The sequence below is a fragment of the Peromyscus eremicus genome, chromosome 13 (genome assembly GCF_949786415.1).
Source record: "Peromyscus eremicus chromosome 13, PerEre_H2_v1, whole genome shotgun sequence".
In the NCBI taxonomy this organism is placed as follows: Eukaryota; Metazoa; Chordata; class Mammalia; order Rodentia; family Cricetidae; genus Peromyscus; species Peromyscus eremicus.
Genome location: NC_081429.1, coordinates 26830105 through 26846515, shown reverse-complemented (window position 1 = coordinate 26846515; position 16411 = coordinate 26830105). Strand labels below are relative to the sequence as shown.

General features: G+C 40.0%; 1 long non-coding RNA gene across 1 annotated transcript; it reads right to left on the bottom strand.

The window, feature by feature from the left end:
• Nucleotides 1-336: 336 nt before the first annotated feature.
• LOC131923365 (uncharacterized) lies at nt 337-14721 on the bottom strand. The gene is made up of 2 exons (XR_009382586.1): nt 14662-14721; nt 337-476 (listed from the first exon to the last, which is right to left on the bottom strand). It is a non-coding gene; the product is annotated as an uncharacterized LOC131923365 (long non-coding RNA).
• Nucleotides 14722-16411: the final 1690 nt, after the last annotated feature.

Here is a 16411-nt window from a genome sequence, read left to right as displayed (position 1 = left end):
AGAGAGAGACAATATGACAACTAGCATTAGCCTATTCAGAACCATAAAGATACAGGTGAAACTAAAACTACATAATCATATTTGAAGGATTCTCAGATGACATCAGTCATCACTAAGGAATGTTACTGCATTCACACTGCAACATAACCATGCAAACTGTTAATACAGCAAAAATTGAATCTAAGGTTCATTGTGTGTGTGTCAAAGAGGTGTGCCAGGGGACAAAGAAATAGAAATGAAATAAGGCAGAGATAAGGCAGACAGCAGGAAGCCTTCTTTCTAAGCTGATTTCACCACAGTATAAAGAAAGAACAGACATTTCACCATGTCACTTACAGGGGTGTTCCAGTAATGAAGGAGGCTCTGGACCTGCTACAGTCCTCATTCCAGAATGCTTGCATGACTCCACTAATGCTGTGTGCTTCAAGGCTATTTCAGTTATCTGCTTCTTGTTTAATTTAATTTTGTGTTTATGCCTATGTGAGAGAAAATAAATGATAGAAAGATCAGAACTTTGAAACCCTGAAACTTTGCTAGGTATAAATAGTAACCTCTGTTATTTCTTATTGGTCATTCTCCAGAACCAAAAAAGAAAAATAAACACACATTCCCAGAGACAAGAGGCAAGTTTGCAAAGAAACTGCCTTGAGCAATTTTAAAGTTAATATTGTATATAAAAGGGACTTATCCTCTCCTCCCTACCCTCATCTAAGAATTTAGGAAAAGTTCTGCTCAAAGAGACTGGCTGGAAGCACAATTTGAAGGTACAGGATCTTCCCTGGCTGTTTTCTGTCAAAGCCACCTTGAAGCCAGGGAGATAGTTGTCAGCTAAGGTTACTTGCTACCAAGCCTGAGTTCAGTCCTTGGAACCCACATGGTACATGGAGAGAACCAAGTCCAGCAAGTTATTCTCTGACCTCCACACTCACACTGTGGCCTACAGAGATGCACGTGTAGACACAAAATAAATGTAAGGCAGCTTTTAAAGCCTTCTTACGGTAGTAGCTATAAACTAGCAGACATAGAGCAAAATAAACTGATTTCAGACTTTCTCTCACTAATCTAAATATCCATCAAAGAAAACAGCCCATGGAATATTCTATGTTTTTATATATTCTATATTTTCCCCTGCACATTCATACCTGTGGTAAAATTTCAACCTGTTAATTAGGTACACTAAAAAGTTAACAATAACTAATGCCAAAATTGAGTGGTTATACCAATGTCTTACAATGAGTCATGTGACTCTTCGTCAAAACTCTTTCACAGGCAACATTTCCAAGTCACCTTTAAAAGTCATTTAATTCCCACTCCCATTAAGGAATCCTCCTGTTGTTTTTATAACAAAATTTGTCAGCCAGTGGGAGTCATCGATTCAGTCATCAGAAACAGGTAAGACATGCCTAATCGGGACAAGAGGCTGGCCTCCGGTCTGCACCACTCTTCTGTTTCCTTGGGTTGGAAGTGGCTGTGCTGTTTGGCAGGACTTGTCAGCTTGTAACTTTCCACCTCGAGAATTAAGAATGTCCTCAGAGGAACTTCTCGGATATGTATATTGCTGTGCAAGCGCACTTAACTTAGAAGTCTATTGTTACTTTACCTGTCATTATACCTTATCTGTAAGAACCACTGCTTTATGCTTTATAGCAGATATAAGCAGGAGACCAATTTCTTTTTACTTGTGATTTCAGGCCTGTGCTACTGAGCCTGATTCATGCCATGGTCTGTGTTGAACCCAGGCTATCTCCTTTTCCCTTGGTTACCCGCTGTAAACTACGTGGTAAGACCCTGTTGGTGAAGACACTGCAAGCTCTAGCTACAGGAGGTAGAGAAATCAATCTCATTCCAGAATCTTCTTCCCTGATGCCTAGCTTTTACAGTGTGGGGAGATGGCTGCTGGGGAAGAAAAGGCATCAATGATCTTCCCGAGTTCTGGCCCTCTATATGCTGCAAATACTAACCTGCCAAGCAATGTGTGCCCGTTAACACTACTGTTAATGGGATAACTAAGTATTTTCTGTCTGAATTTGAGGTCTTTTCCTCATGAGGGAATCTCACATCTACTATGGTCAAAAATTCCATGGCTGAGAAGGTCGTGGGCCCTGGAGTAGAAGCTGCTGTTGTGATTTTGCTAAAGTGCCTTCTAAATATTTATGTTTGTGCCCATAGACCTGGGCCCATGCTCAACCTTGGTCAAAGAAGCTTCTTTCTGCAGTGGGCAGCAGTCAATGAAGAGAGGCAGAAATGATCGAATGTTGAAGATAAGAGACTGAATACGCAGCCCTAAGTGGGACGTATATATCATTAACTCCACCACAAGGTTCAAGGAACATTGCAGGAGACGGAAAAAATTTCAGAGACAGCAGATGGAGAGGAGTGCTATAGAATGCCATCTTGTGGACATGGCATGAGTATCAGACTCATAACCTTATCTACACAAGACCTGCACAAGAGCGAGCCAGCCAAATCCTGACTTAAGTGGGATAGCCTCCTCTGCCCTACTCCTTACTAAAGAGCTATTGGCAGCAGTGGACAGTTGCTGCGGAAGGGAGAGTTATTCTTTTTGAGGACGCGCCCCATGGTAGGACTGCCACCTTGGGACTGAACTCTCTGAAGTCGTGACCTAAAATCAGCTTTTCTTCCCTTGAAGTTATTTCAGGCATTTGTCACAGCGTTGGAATGCTAGACTGGCACACGTCATATTCCCACGTAAATTCAAGTTCAAATTAATGATCTTCTCTGCACATGCACAGCATCCTCTGTCACAGCTGACTCAGCTTTTAGATCTAACACTCTGCATTATACTTCTGCTCAGTCTTCAATGGCTTCTCAGTATATATTCATTGATTTATTATCATCCCTAAAAATATGCATTCAATCATTCTTTTTTTTTTTAATTTTTATTTAAGTGCATTGGTGTTTTGCCTGCATGTGTTTCTGTATGAGGATGTCAGGTTCCCTGGAACTGGACTTACAGATAGTTGTGAGCTGCCATGTGGGTGCTAGGAATTGAACCCGGGTCCTCTGGAAGAACAGCCAGTGCTCCTAACCGCTGAGCCATCGCTCAAGAACACCACTACCCCCAATTCGATCGTTCTTTATTTTGTGTCAATGACAATGCTAAGATTCTTTAGTCTCGATATTTCAATAATGCTATTTATCCCCAGTTAACTAGGCCTTGTTAACTACCATGTTTCCTGTGACTTGACTATTCAATTTATTTTCATGTTTTGTTTGGGCTTTTTTTGAGATAGGGTCTCACCAAGCCCAGGCTGGCCTTGAACTCCTATTGCAACTGAATCTGGCCTTTAATTCCTGGCACTCCTGCCTCAACCTTTTAAATGCTAGGATAATAGGCATGTGCCACTACATCCTGTCCTTGCCTTGCTCAATTTTTAAAAGAGAACTATATGAACTCTATTGCATGGAAATACCAGAATTTATCATTTCTAACTAAGCTTCAACTTTATTTCAATGTTGCCTTTCAGAAGCAATAGAAATAGCTGAAGATGAATATTTGGTATAAGTAAGCAAAAGATCTAATGTTATATTCTCATGGTGGGGTAAATCTATAATGCACAGACCCACTTGAAGATGACAAAAGAATTCATTTTTTTATTTTAGGAAAATCATATTATAAATAAAAAATGTTGGTGAGTGTGGTGCTGCAGACCTGTAACCTCAGCAACTGAGAAACTGAGGCAGGAGGATCATATGTTTGAAGCCAGCATGGGTTACATAACAAAGCTCTGCTTTAAAAGTAAATGTTGTTCACATCATCTACAAAGGCATAAAGGCATTTAAAGTATCTTGTCAGTTGAACCCTCTGGTTCTCACATAATCGTCATAAAACAACTCTGTCTTCTATGTCAGTTCACATGCTATCTAATGACCCGATTCTTTTCTGCTGGAACGTTAAACACTTGTGCCAATCTTAGTGGAATGAACTAGAATGAATTTTTAAATTTCAAACTTCCTGCTGCAGTAACCATAAATGATGGCCCATACAAAACGTAGACATTGAATCTATTATTCCACTCATTTACTTAGTTGCCTTCCTGTAACTGATCGCTAATCCTGTATATTTTGTATCTTCTATATCAGAATAGCATTGCACAGGTGTTATCTTTTGATTATATTTTTAATCACTCTTTTTTTTTTCTTAACTAGGAGACAGCTTTCCGAATGAAGTGATACAAGCCCTCACATTGTGCTCTGGTATCCAGTCATTAACTACTAAAGTTGTCCATCACAAGTCACGCTTGTCCTTATTACAGAGTGCCTCACCCCCTGCTGACTCTGTTCTGAAAGTTCTGCACCTGTGACCCCTTAAAACTCTCTGTCTCTGTGAAAAATCTTTCTGTTCCAAGTAGGGGGGGGGCGTATCTCAAATAGACTCAGACAAATATTTCATCCAGATGAAAAGTCAGACTTAGTGGTTTGGGGGCAGCGAGTCCAAGTGTGTCTGCCTGGGGTCTTCTGCCTCTTTTTTTTTTTTTTTTTCAGTTCTTTGTAGTTGACTCCATTCGTGGGCTCCCGACAGGGGGTTCTGCAGCTTCCAGGAGGCTGCCACCACACTATAAATGCAAAGCCAGGTGAACTGTCCAAGAAAAGCACCAAGTCTTTAGCTGAGTTTCCTTGGTTAACTTGGCCAAGGTGGCAAGTGCCGGTGACTTAGCCTAAGTAATCCCGTTCTAGAGACCAAAAGCGAAGTTAGCTGCACCTCCAAGTGTGAGAGATAAGAAAGAAGGCAGATGGACCTCCAGGCACAAATCACAGCAAGGGGATCATAGACACGGAAGGGCAAAACCGATGCCTAGCTGACGTGGTGACACGGAGACAGTACTGCAAGAGACATGAGACCCAAAAGCTCAGTCTGAAAGTTCACCAGTCTCTTATCATAACCGAAGTTTCCTTCGTGGGTCTCCCTCCAAATCGCCATCTTGGTTCCAAAAGACACGTGTTTGGTCAAGTCATTCCTCCTCCCTCAAGTCTCGGAAAACACCACAGTTGGGTATATACATCATCATGAGATTTCCCTCCAGCCCATACAAAATCCGGAAGTCCAGGACACTTAACTGCTTAGCTGAGTTGCCCTCTCCCTATACCGGGAAAACATCTTTGCTTTTCCTTCAATAAATGCCTCTGTTTGAGTTTCCTCTGTATCCTTCTCTGACGTCTTTTCCTGGGTGGGCTGAGAATCCAGGAGTCCACTGAGGCTAGAGACAAAGCTCTCTGTAGTATCGCATCCACTTTTGTGCTTGAGGGAATTCGATACCATTTTTCCTGCAGAAAGTTGGTTGAAGTAGTAGTAGTCTAGGCCCTTTGTGCATGGATGCCATGGCATTACCCAGTGAAAAACACACCCCACAAGAATATCCAAAAAGATCCCAATCTATTCAGATAAAAGGAATTATCAAATTTGTTGCACATTGGGATGACGGACATGTTAACAGTGTAACTATATTTCTTCTGCTCTTTAACTGCTCCTTTACAAAATCATGCCTTTTCTTTCATTATATTTTTAATATTGTGACAAATGCAGTGTCATACACAAACACCTCCTATTAATTTATAAAGACAGATTTTTTTTCATGAGTTATCTTCAGTACTTACCAGGGATCTAAAATATTCCCTTGACTTGACAGTTTGTAAGTCATGATTTTAGCTATTTTTGCCCCCTTTGGAAGTGGCACTAAGGGTGCCTTTGGCACCAACAGCTCCTGTTGGCACTGGGAACATATTACAAGTCTCCTGTGAATGTCCTCTGGTTTCTTGTCCCCATTAAGCTCTGATCCTTTTAGCACTTTCAAAGCTGAGTAGCCACATTCAACAGCACCATTGCCTTTCTCTCTGGAAAACACTTGAGAAATGTATTCCATATCACACTATCATTTCCCCCACACACACTTGCTTCCCTTTAAATATTTTACTAAAAGATATTTTCCCAGAAATTGTATTTGGATTTCTTTAACTTTAAAATTATATGTTTGCATATTATGGAATATTTTTAAACAATACTAAGAATTTTTGCAGGGGTCTTGGGTTTGATGCTGTGGGTTTTGTTTTGTTTCTATTTATTCTACATTTACTCCTGTTCATGAAGTTAACATTTTCCCCATTCAGGGTTTTCCTTTCTCTTAATGCACAGTCAGTTCTTTCTGACAGACAACTAATGCAAATAACTCTTCAAAAACCTAAAATAAATGCTTAAACCTACTATTTTAATATCTTTTTATTTTTTATCTGCAGGCAAACTAAAAATATAATCAAAAATCAAATATTTCTAATCTTGCTAGTATTTCAATTTCACATTTAGGTACTCTGTGAGTCCCAAAATGGTACTTTAAAATGCTGTATATTTTTGTCTATTTATTTTAATTAAATTTACTTTAGTTGTCTTGATTGCAAGTAAGAGACAGAGGAAAAATACATGAAAAAAATCACAAGCATGTTTTTCATTCCAGCTCATGGGGGTAAAAAACTAATAAGCCACCTCCACAGTGAATTTCTAGTGAGGCATTAACTAGGGATTTGTTGCCTTGGTTACTGAGCCAGGTAGAGATTCCAGTAAAAAACCAATGTGACCTATGAGCTCAGGAAACCAAAGAAGTGAAATTTCTGCATGATAGCATTTGCAGTTACTACAAAAAGAAATGAAAGGGGTAAAACTGTATGCTGAAATACAGGGCAAAAAAAAAGATGATCTAGATTTTTGACTCAGAGCTGCAGACATTTACACACATACATTTTTAATAACAGCGCTGTGGTATTTGCTCACTGGTGAAATATTATAAGGCACAGATCATTCCCAATATGTAAGGCAGCTTCCCACCCTAGCAAGCAAAGCATTCCTCTTCTCAGTGGTAAATGGACTTTCTGTTGGCAGAGAGGCTGATGGGAAAACACACACACACACACACATACACACACACACACAAACACACACACACACACAAGATGGCCACTCAGAAAATAAAATATCCAAATAGATTTTCAGGCAACCTATCTCAGTAACTTTTCATTATACGATGGCAAAAATAAGAAGCGTGTGAATATCAGTAGCAGATCTAGAACCAAGAGAAGAAACAAAGGACATAGTCTGAAGGGGTGGCTGCCTGCATCATCTTCATCGTGGGTTGGAGCTGCCCTTATTGCTAAGTGCAGGAACAAACAAGACATTGGCAGCCAGCAAACCAACCACCAATAGTGACAGAAATTACGGAGTCCTGTGACTCTTTTCCTAGTCCCCTAGAAAAGCTTGACTAAGACAGTATCCAAAGGTGACTCTTCCTCTAGTGTTTCCACCACTAGTTAAAGCTGCTCAAGAATTTACCCAAAAACCAAGAGCCACTGATAGAATGTAAAATGCTGACAAAATCACTAATGCCCCCTGGATAAGAGAGGGTGTTTAATAAGTAAGATGCTTCAACCGCGCCAAGGGCAGTGCCAACCAGACAGTGTAGCACTGCCTGCAGGACCAAGGACATCTACTCAGTAAAACTGAGAAGGCAGGGACTGGGTATATGCTTCAGTCACAAGCTGGCACAACCATGAGGACTGAGTCCACACAAAATCAAATCTGCATGCCAGGGCCGGAAGGATGGCTCGGCAGTTAAGAGTACTTGCTGTTCCTGCAGAGGACCTGGATTGGGTTCCCAGGAGTCACATGGCGGCTCACAACCATCCACGGGCACACATATGGTTCACATATGCATACGTAAGGCAAATACTCATATCCATAAAATGAGATAAATAAATCTTAAAAATTTTTCAAGCTAAATGTGGCAATGTATTCCTATAACCTCAGTGGTGGTTATAGCAAAGATAAGAGGATCCCTGAGGTGCTGGTTGACCAGCCAATCTCTGAATCGAGTGAGCTCCAACTTCAATGAGAGACCATGTCACAAAAACTAAGTAACTGAGAAATACACCAAACATCAATCTCTGGCCTACACACACACACACACACACACACACACACACACACACACACACACACACCAAACAAGAAAACCCTGCAGTACAGAAGCCATAGTTAGGAATAATTGCACCCTCTTCAGAAGACAGACTATAGTTAGAATCAAAGAGATGGCACGGCAAAGCCTCCAATTGATACAAACATCTTCCATCCTGGCTTCCATCTGGACCTCACTGAACTCTGTTTTACTTAACAGGTCAAATTCATGAAATGTTGAAGCTTGTGACTCTGAAATTTAGCACATTTTCCGTACACAAGTGCTGTTTTTTCATTTGTAATATCGTCATTGGCGAATGGTCTAGAAACACCCCTACCCTTGTAAATCACATAAACAAGCATTTGAAAATAAAAGTAAGGGAAAAGAAAGGGGAGTGGGCTCAATATATGAATCAAGCTGTGAGCCCCTAAAGCTCATTCCCTGTTTAATTGGTTGAATGTAGCAGATGACCCACCCACTATATCTTCCACCCTCAGACACCATGCATCTGGGCTCAAAATTTATTCCAACCACAAATGACCCTGGAATTACAATCTTCCAGCCATCCTCATCCCTGTAATTGCAGACTTTCTTTCCCCAGTACTAATTGAATTTTGCAAATACATGAAGTCCTGGACCAAGCAAGGCACTAGACTAAGAGATTCAGTGAGTTGTTCACATTCAACAGAAGGGACTAAGATTTGTTTAATTCCCAGTCTGGTTCTGTTTGGGTTGTTTTTCTGTGGTAGTGATGGGCTTTTTGCTTTTATTTCCTGCCAAGGTTCTGAGACACTTGCTACCTGATATTTATTTATCCTTTACCTTTCAGAGATAGCCAAATCCTAAGATATTTAAATATAATATCCAGATTATCCAGATTCACTTCTAATAAAGATTATCTTAGGGGTTGTAATAACAAAATAACAAAGATATCCCTGTGACCCTTACCTACCTGCTTAATGGAAACTTTCTTTTTCTTAGTCCATGCATTGAAAACACATTGTATTTAATTCACAAGAAATGATTTTTAAATATTAGCAAGTAAGAGTCAATACTGAGTAATAAATGCTCTTATCTGAAGGGTACTCTGCAAAGAACATTTCTATTCTATGATCCCCATTGTCTTAGTTAGAGTTTCTATCGCTGTGAAGAGACACCATGACCACAGCAACTCTTATAAAGGAAAACATTTAACTGGGTGGCTTACAGTTCAGAGGTTCAGTCCATTATCATCCTGGTGGGACATGGCAGCATGCAGCAGACATGCTACTGAAAAGGTAGCTGAGAGTTCTATGTCTTACACAGGCAACAGGAAGTGAACTGAGATACTGGGCCTAGCTTGAGCATGTATGGGAACTCAAAGCCCACCTCCACAGTGACACACTTCCTCCAACAAGGCCACACCTCCTAGCACCACCACTCCCTTTGGGGGCCATTTTCTTTCAAACAACCACACCCATGTTTTCATGAAGAAATCTATTACACGGATTTGGACATTTGGCCTATTTAATGTCAAATAGTGATGTCAATATAACAAATATTTGACATGATTCCTGGTTTCGAGGTTTACAATTTCTCAAAAAGACAAACACACAGAAGTGTCATTCTCACTTCATTGTGGTCAGATCCCTCTAGAAAGCCAGTGAAAGGCAAGGTGAAGATCTGAGGATATTGGGGGCAGGGGACACATAATCCTAGGGAGCAAGAAGGAACTCTGTGAGTGAAGGACTGTGGGGAGCAATGCAAAGTGATGAGTTATTGAGCTGCAACTCTTTACATGGTCCTTAAAGAAACAGCCCAAGGCTGGAGCCCTCCTCAGCTGCTTGGATGTCTCCAGACACTCTGCACAGAAACTGAAGTCCATGACAAGGAGAGAGAGGCCATTTTGCTCCCTGACTTCCTCCATACTCCTATTCCCTCCCCCTTGACAATGTCCACATTGTGCTCTGATTCCACAGCCTGTGAATTTGCGCCATCAAGCACCCAAGCTTGCAGGTGGTGATCTATCAGGAGAAAGAGCTGAAACTGAGCTCACAGGTGAAGCAAGCTAATCTGGAGACTGAGTAGAGTCAGAAGTAAAACGTTAGCAGGACCCAGACAAAGAGCCATGAACAAAACTTACTAATGAATGAGAAGGTAAAGTGATTTGGCTCTTTTTTATTGAAAGATTATATGTATATTATATACACAATAAAAACAAAAGTGAGGCCTACTAGATCTTGGAATGCTCATCCTCCAATCTATGATCTAAGCCTGAAGTAATGAGTGAGTTGACTGTTTCTCTAACAGGAATACTCGTGTAGGACCATGAGCCTTTACAAAGGGTACGGCTCAAAAGGAACTCATAAGCTCATTGATTGAAAACTTCAAACATGGCAGAAACTTCAGAACCAGTTTCCAAATCAGAAAGGAAAAGGTAGCCCTCTTTCTTTACTGTGTCTTTTCAAGACCTGTTCCTTCTTTCCTGGATATATTCTCTCAGAAGAGCAGCTAGGTAAAGTCAAATACGGGGTGATTGCTAACCTAAAAATTTTGGGATTTGCAATTCTGTGATCTCCTGTAAAAGATGAGAGATTTATAGATGATAGAAAGAAGCAGGTATCTGTGATTTAATGTAATCAATAGTTTCAAAATCTAGTTATCACAAATGGACTGCTGGCAGTGACTTTGCGTGTGGATCCACTATATCATTTTCTCACTCCCTGTGGTGGCTTGAATAGGGATGGCCCCCATAGACTCATGTGTTTGAATGCTTGGCCCATGGGGAGTGGCACTATTAGGAGATGTGGCCTTGTTGGAGTGGATGTGGCCTTGTTGGAGGAAATGTGTCACTGTGGAGGTGGACTTTGAGGTTTTATATGCTCAAGCTATGCCCAGTGTGATCCAGTTTCCTTCTGCTGCCTTCAGATCAAGACGTAGAACTCTCAGCTCCTTCTCCAGTACCATGTCTGCCTGCACACTGCCATGTCCCTCCATAATGATAATAGACTAAACCTCTGAAACTGTAAGCAAGCCTCAATTAAATGTTTTCTTTTATAAGAGATGCTGTGGTCATGGTATCTCTTCACAGCAATAGAAACTCTAACTAATACACTCCCTGTACACTAAAGTTTAGGTATGTCAGCAAAGAGTTTAAGCAGCAATGTTGGTTTCATGAACTCTGAGAAAATGGTTTCAATCTGAACACCTGCTTTCTCCATGGACAATGGATCTCTTTTCAAGCAGTTTCTAAGTCTTGGCTTCAGTTCCTCAGCTGCTTGTATGCACATTTCCTAGGCACCAATCTACTTCGCTTTGTTTTAGGCATCATAAATAATTCTAGAAAAAACAATCACATCCTTTGCAGAGCTCAACTGAAAATCCAACACACCATCACATGGATCAATTCCTGTGTGTAATTCTCGGCTAACTTTATTCAACCTCGATAACATTCCAGAAGTCCAAACTTTAATTACTAACTCTGGTGAACAGCTAGATCTGGACTAGGGATCTGAGAACAAAAAAGGCCCAAATGATTCCAAAATGCTCAATGAATCCCACCATAACAGCTGAAACAGGCCCTCATGGGTAGTAAGTACCCCAAGAAGGACAATCTGTACATTCACAAAGCATAGATTTTGACCACAGATATCCACTTTTCTTCCCAAAAACACACATTTTGAGGGGGGAATCACAAAGATACAAGATGTCGTCTTTTACATGGCATGTGGAAAATGTCATGTATCAACCCATCTTCATTTTTCTATAGTTTTTGTTAACTAAATATCCAAATAAATTCTCTGTAACTTCAACCTGAACTTTTATTATTTTTCTCCAGATTTTTGTTTTCTTAGATGGTGTACTTTTAGTTGCTGTAATTTAGAAAATAGCATATACTCCACCAGAAAACCTTAAATCTGACACTTCTAGCAAGTTTTCTTTATGTGAATAACAAAGATTTTAAAGGTAGGGGAACTATCCTGTTGATAAGAACTTTAAAAATATACAAAATGTAATACCTAGGAATTAACCTAACTGAAAAGGTGAAGGACCTCCAATGGAAACTCTAAGACACTGGTAAAAGAAAAGAAAGACTCTAAAAGATAAAAAGAGGCCAGATGTGGTGGTGCACACTGTTAGTTCCAGCCCTTGGGAGGCAGAGGCAGGAGGATCTCTGTGAGTTCAAGACCAACCTGCCTACATAGGAAACTCCAAGACAGCCAGGACTATAGAAAGATCCTGTCTCTATAAATGAATAAAGAAATAAATAAATGATGGAAAGAACATTCATGTTCATGAATTTGCAGAATTAGTATTATGAAAGTGGTAATACTACTGAGTGCAGTTTACAGAGTCAATTCAATCCACATCAAAACCCCAATGGCATTCTTCCAAGGACTAGAAAAAAGCAATCTTGAAGCCCATGTGGCAATACATGTCTTTTATTTCAGCACTGGGGAGACAGGAGGAAGTGAATCTTTATGATTTCAAGGGCTGACTAAACTACCTATCAATCTGCAGACCATCCAGGTTTATATAGTAAGACTTCAAAAAATTCCTAAAATGTATATGAAACACAAGGGATCTTGGGAAGCCATAGCAATCGTAAGCAATAGCAATCGTAAGCAATAAGAATGACAGCTATCAAAATATCTGATCTCCAATTACACTATGCATCCATAATGGCAAAAACAGCTTGGTACTGGCACAGAAACAAGTATGTAGATCAAGAGAACAAATAAACTTGCTTTGTTTTGCTTTGTTTTGTTTTTACAGAGGCATTAAAAAAAAAACAGCAGAGATAGTTCCTTAAGTAAATGGCTCTGGGAAAACTAGATACCCAGATGCACTCAACATAGATCTGTACCTCTGATATATAAACCTGGTATAAATTTAATATAAACCTGAAGTGTTGCTGCCGCTAGAGAAAGAACTTCAAGGTAGAGACATGGGCAAGAATTTTCTGGAAATGTCTTCAATAGTATAGGAAATTATTCCAAGAACTGACTTAAAGCTAAAAAAAAATAGTAATAATATTCTACACAGCAAAGTAAACTATGAGCAAAGTGAAGAGGCAGCCTATGGAAGGGGGAAAAACTTCAGCAGCTACACTTCAGACAGAGAGCTAGTATCTAGAATATACAAAAAAAACTCAAAAATTAAACACCAAGAAGTAAATCTTGCAATCAATAAATGGGCTAATGAAGAGAAACACAAATGGCCCATAAACTTTTTTACTAAACATATTTTAATTAAAATATAATTAAATCACTTCCCCCTTTCATTTCCTCCCTCTTAACTGCTCAATTTACCCACCTCTCAATCCCTCTCAAATTCATGCTGTCTTTTCCTTTGTTATATATACATATATATGTATATATATGTATATGTATAGATATAAATGCATAAGTATATAAATACCACCTCTGAGTCCATTTAGTATTGTTTCTAGGTATATGATTTTAGGACTAACCATTTAGAATTACATAACTAATTAGGGGGCTCATCCCTGAGGATAAACAATTCTCCCTCTCCCAGCATTCCTTAGTTACCTGTAGTTCTTTGTTTAGGGACGGGCCCCCTGTGAGTTTTCCACCTTCTGTGTTAGTGTGTCTATTGACGCTGTGTTTGTTCAGGTCTTATTTAAGGCAGCCATATTGTTGAGGTATCATGGGTGAAGTTTCCCTGTCATTTCTATGTGATAAACATCCTTAGCCACTGGAGAAATGCAAACTAATATGACTTTGAGATTTTATTTAACCCCATTCAGAAACATTAAAGGAAAAAGTTCTGATGATGATGATGATGATGTGGCAGAAGAACCCTGGTAGGAATGTAAACTGGTATAGCCACTGTGGAAATCAGTATGGAAAGTTAAAAAAAAAAAAAAACTAAAACTAGAACAATTATATAACCCAGATTTCCACTGCTGAACATATACTGAGAGATACTTCATTTTACCATAGAAATACTTGTTACATCTATGATTATTTGCTGCGGGCCACAGGAATATATTATAAGAACTCAGCTGGTTATGGCAAAGTCACTACCTGGAGGAATCAGGGAACTCCTCCAGAGGAAGCCAAATCCCAAGGAGTTTTTGGTGTTACTTGGCTTGTTATATATCAGCTGTATTCTGTTATGAAAGTCATGTGTGCCTTCATAGTTTTCCCAATTGACTTTTCCCTAAGTAGGGCTAACAGTGTGGACTGATCACTCTCTGGACATACACATTCCAGGTATTTGGAGAACAGCCTCAGGAAAGGCTTTCTCTGGAATCAGATATCTCCCTTGGCCACTTTCAAGGACTAGCAGTAATAACAGTCCACATGAAAGTCTCCTGATTTAAGGTAAATTCCACAAGGAGACACCACCTAGGTCAGGTGGATGTTAAGTAATAGCTTTACACAATTCAGCTCAGACCCTCCTTTCTTACAGCCTTACTAACTTTATAGACCGCTAACTCCTTACCTAACCACTTCTAGGAATATTTAGATAACCTTCTGCGCTGACAGCTATGCTCAGCCAGAACCCCAGTTCAAGCCTCCCTGTAATTATCATCATTGGCAGCATCCGGCCAGGTCCATCCCCAGATGGAGGAAAGTACCTTATCAGAGATACCTCTGTACTCTCTAAGAACAGGCTTAGGCATCCAGGATACCCGTTTGAGAAGGCCTGGCGGATATGCCAATTAAGCTTTATTTCCTCCTTTCCCAAACCTTACCTCTGGTTCCAGATCTCCCTTTAACTATCACCAGAGGCATCTAGCTGTACACAGGTTGCCTAGTGACTGAGCACACTTTCCCCCACCCCGCAGAAAAACGGCAGATAGCTTGGACAGATAGGAGCCACAGGAAAAAAAGAAGACAGTTTTATTTTCTCCCATTGACTTAGCATCTTATAGATTCTCAACATTTTCTACCAATCATGTTTAAGATTATAGTTGAGCACATAAGAGCCCCCTTCCTAGATATTACCTGAATTTAGCCTTTAGTTAATTCATTTCCCCATTGGTCACTTCCCTTTGGGGTTGCAAATGATAATTAATGGTTATTGGCTCCCTATGCGATTCTTATCACCCCTCCGTTTGACCCTGGAAGCCTGGCTTTATATACCAGGACTTCCAGGGCACTGGGGGACCGAGAAGAGAAAAGAGAATGGAAGACCTAGATGGGTAAGAACTTGAGAGGAACAAACTGAGATGGGGAAGAACTAGATTGAAGGGCTAAAAGAGAGGACTAGAGGAACGAGATGGAAGATGAGGAAGAGTCAGATGGGGAAGAACAAGATGAGAAAGCGTCAGATGAGGGAGAAGGAGACGGGAGAGGAGCTGATAGGGGAAAGAATAAGATGGATGAGAACCTAGAAGGGACAGAACTAAATGAGGGAATTAAGATAGAACCTAGAGGGGACAGTAGATAAATATAGAGAAATCAGGCAAGAAAGGAGCTAGACATGAGAGCAGAATAGAAGCTGTGTAGAGAGAGAACTATCACAGAATAATAAAGTGTATGAACTAAGGAGTTTTGTGTACATAGATTCACTTCATTTTATCAAAGATTAATTATCAGCTGGTTGTAGATTCTTCCTGGACCCTGGGAGGGTACTATCGAGGGGCTGGACCCCATAGTCCCTGATAATTATTGTTACACTATCCACAATAGCTGGGAAACGAAACCAGCCTAAATATCTATGAGCAGATGAATGGATAAAAAAATAGGATATGTATATACACTAGAATTTAATTTTGCCATAAAGAAAAATAAAAATGGGCTGCTAAGATGGCCTAGCAGGTAAAGGTGTTTACTGCCAACACTCATGATCTGAGTTCAACCCCAGAGTGCACGTGGTAGAAGAATGCAATAGAACTGATCACTGCAAACTGTCCTTTGACCTTCGCAGGCCCTCCCACGGCCTACGCATACAGACACACACACGTAAACAAATGTTTAATAAAAGAAGAAAAATGAAATCACGGTTTTTGCAGGAAAACGGATGGAACTAGAAATTGTTAAGTACAATAAGCCAGACTCAGAAAGACAAATACTGAATGTTTCTCTCATCCGTGGATCTTACATTTTAATTTTTCATGGGTAGGGGAGGCAAGGGTATAGATCATGAAACTAGAAAGAGGACCATGAGAAAGGACAGAGAGATCTTTAGAGATGGTGGCACAAGGGAAGACATAAGAGGGTAATAGAATATATATAACATGAAAGCAAATGGGAGGCTTCTGAGGAGACAAGGGAGACTACTGTGTGGTTGACAGGGGGAGGAAGGGGGTGGAGAGGAAGATCAACAAAAACAAAGAGTCTATTTTAAAAATATGATGAAATTCATTATTTTGTATGATTATTTTATAACCTAATAAAAAAACCAATGTAAAACATGGTTGAATTATAGGTTTCTTGACATGAACATGATCCTAATCAATAATACATACACAGTAAAGCTCATGGTAAAACTATGGAAAG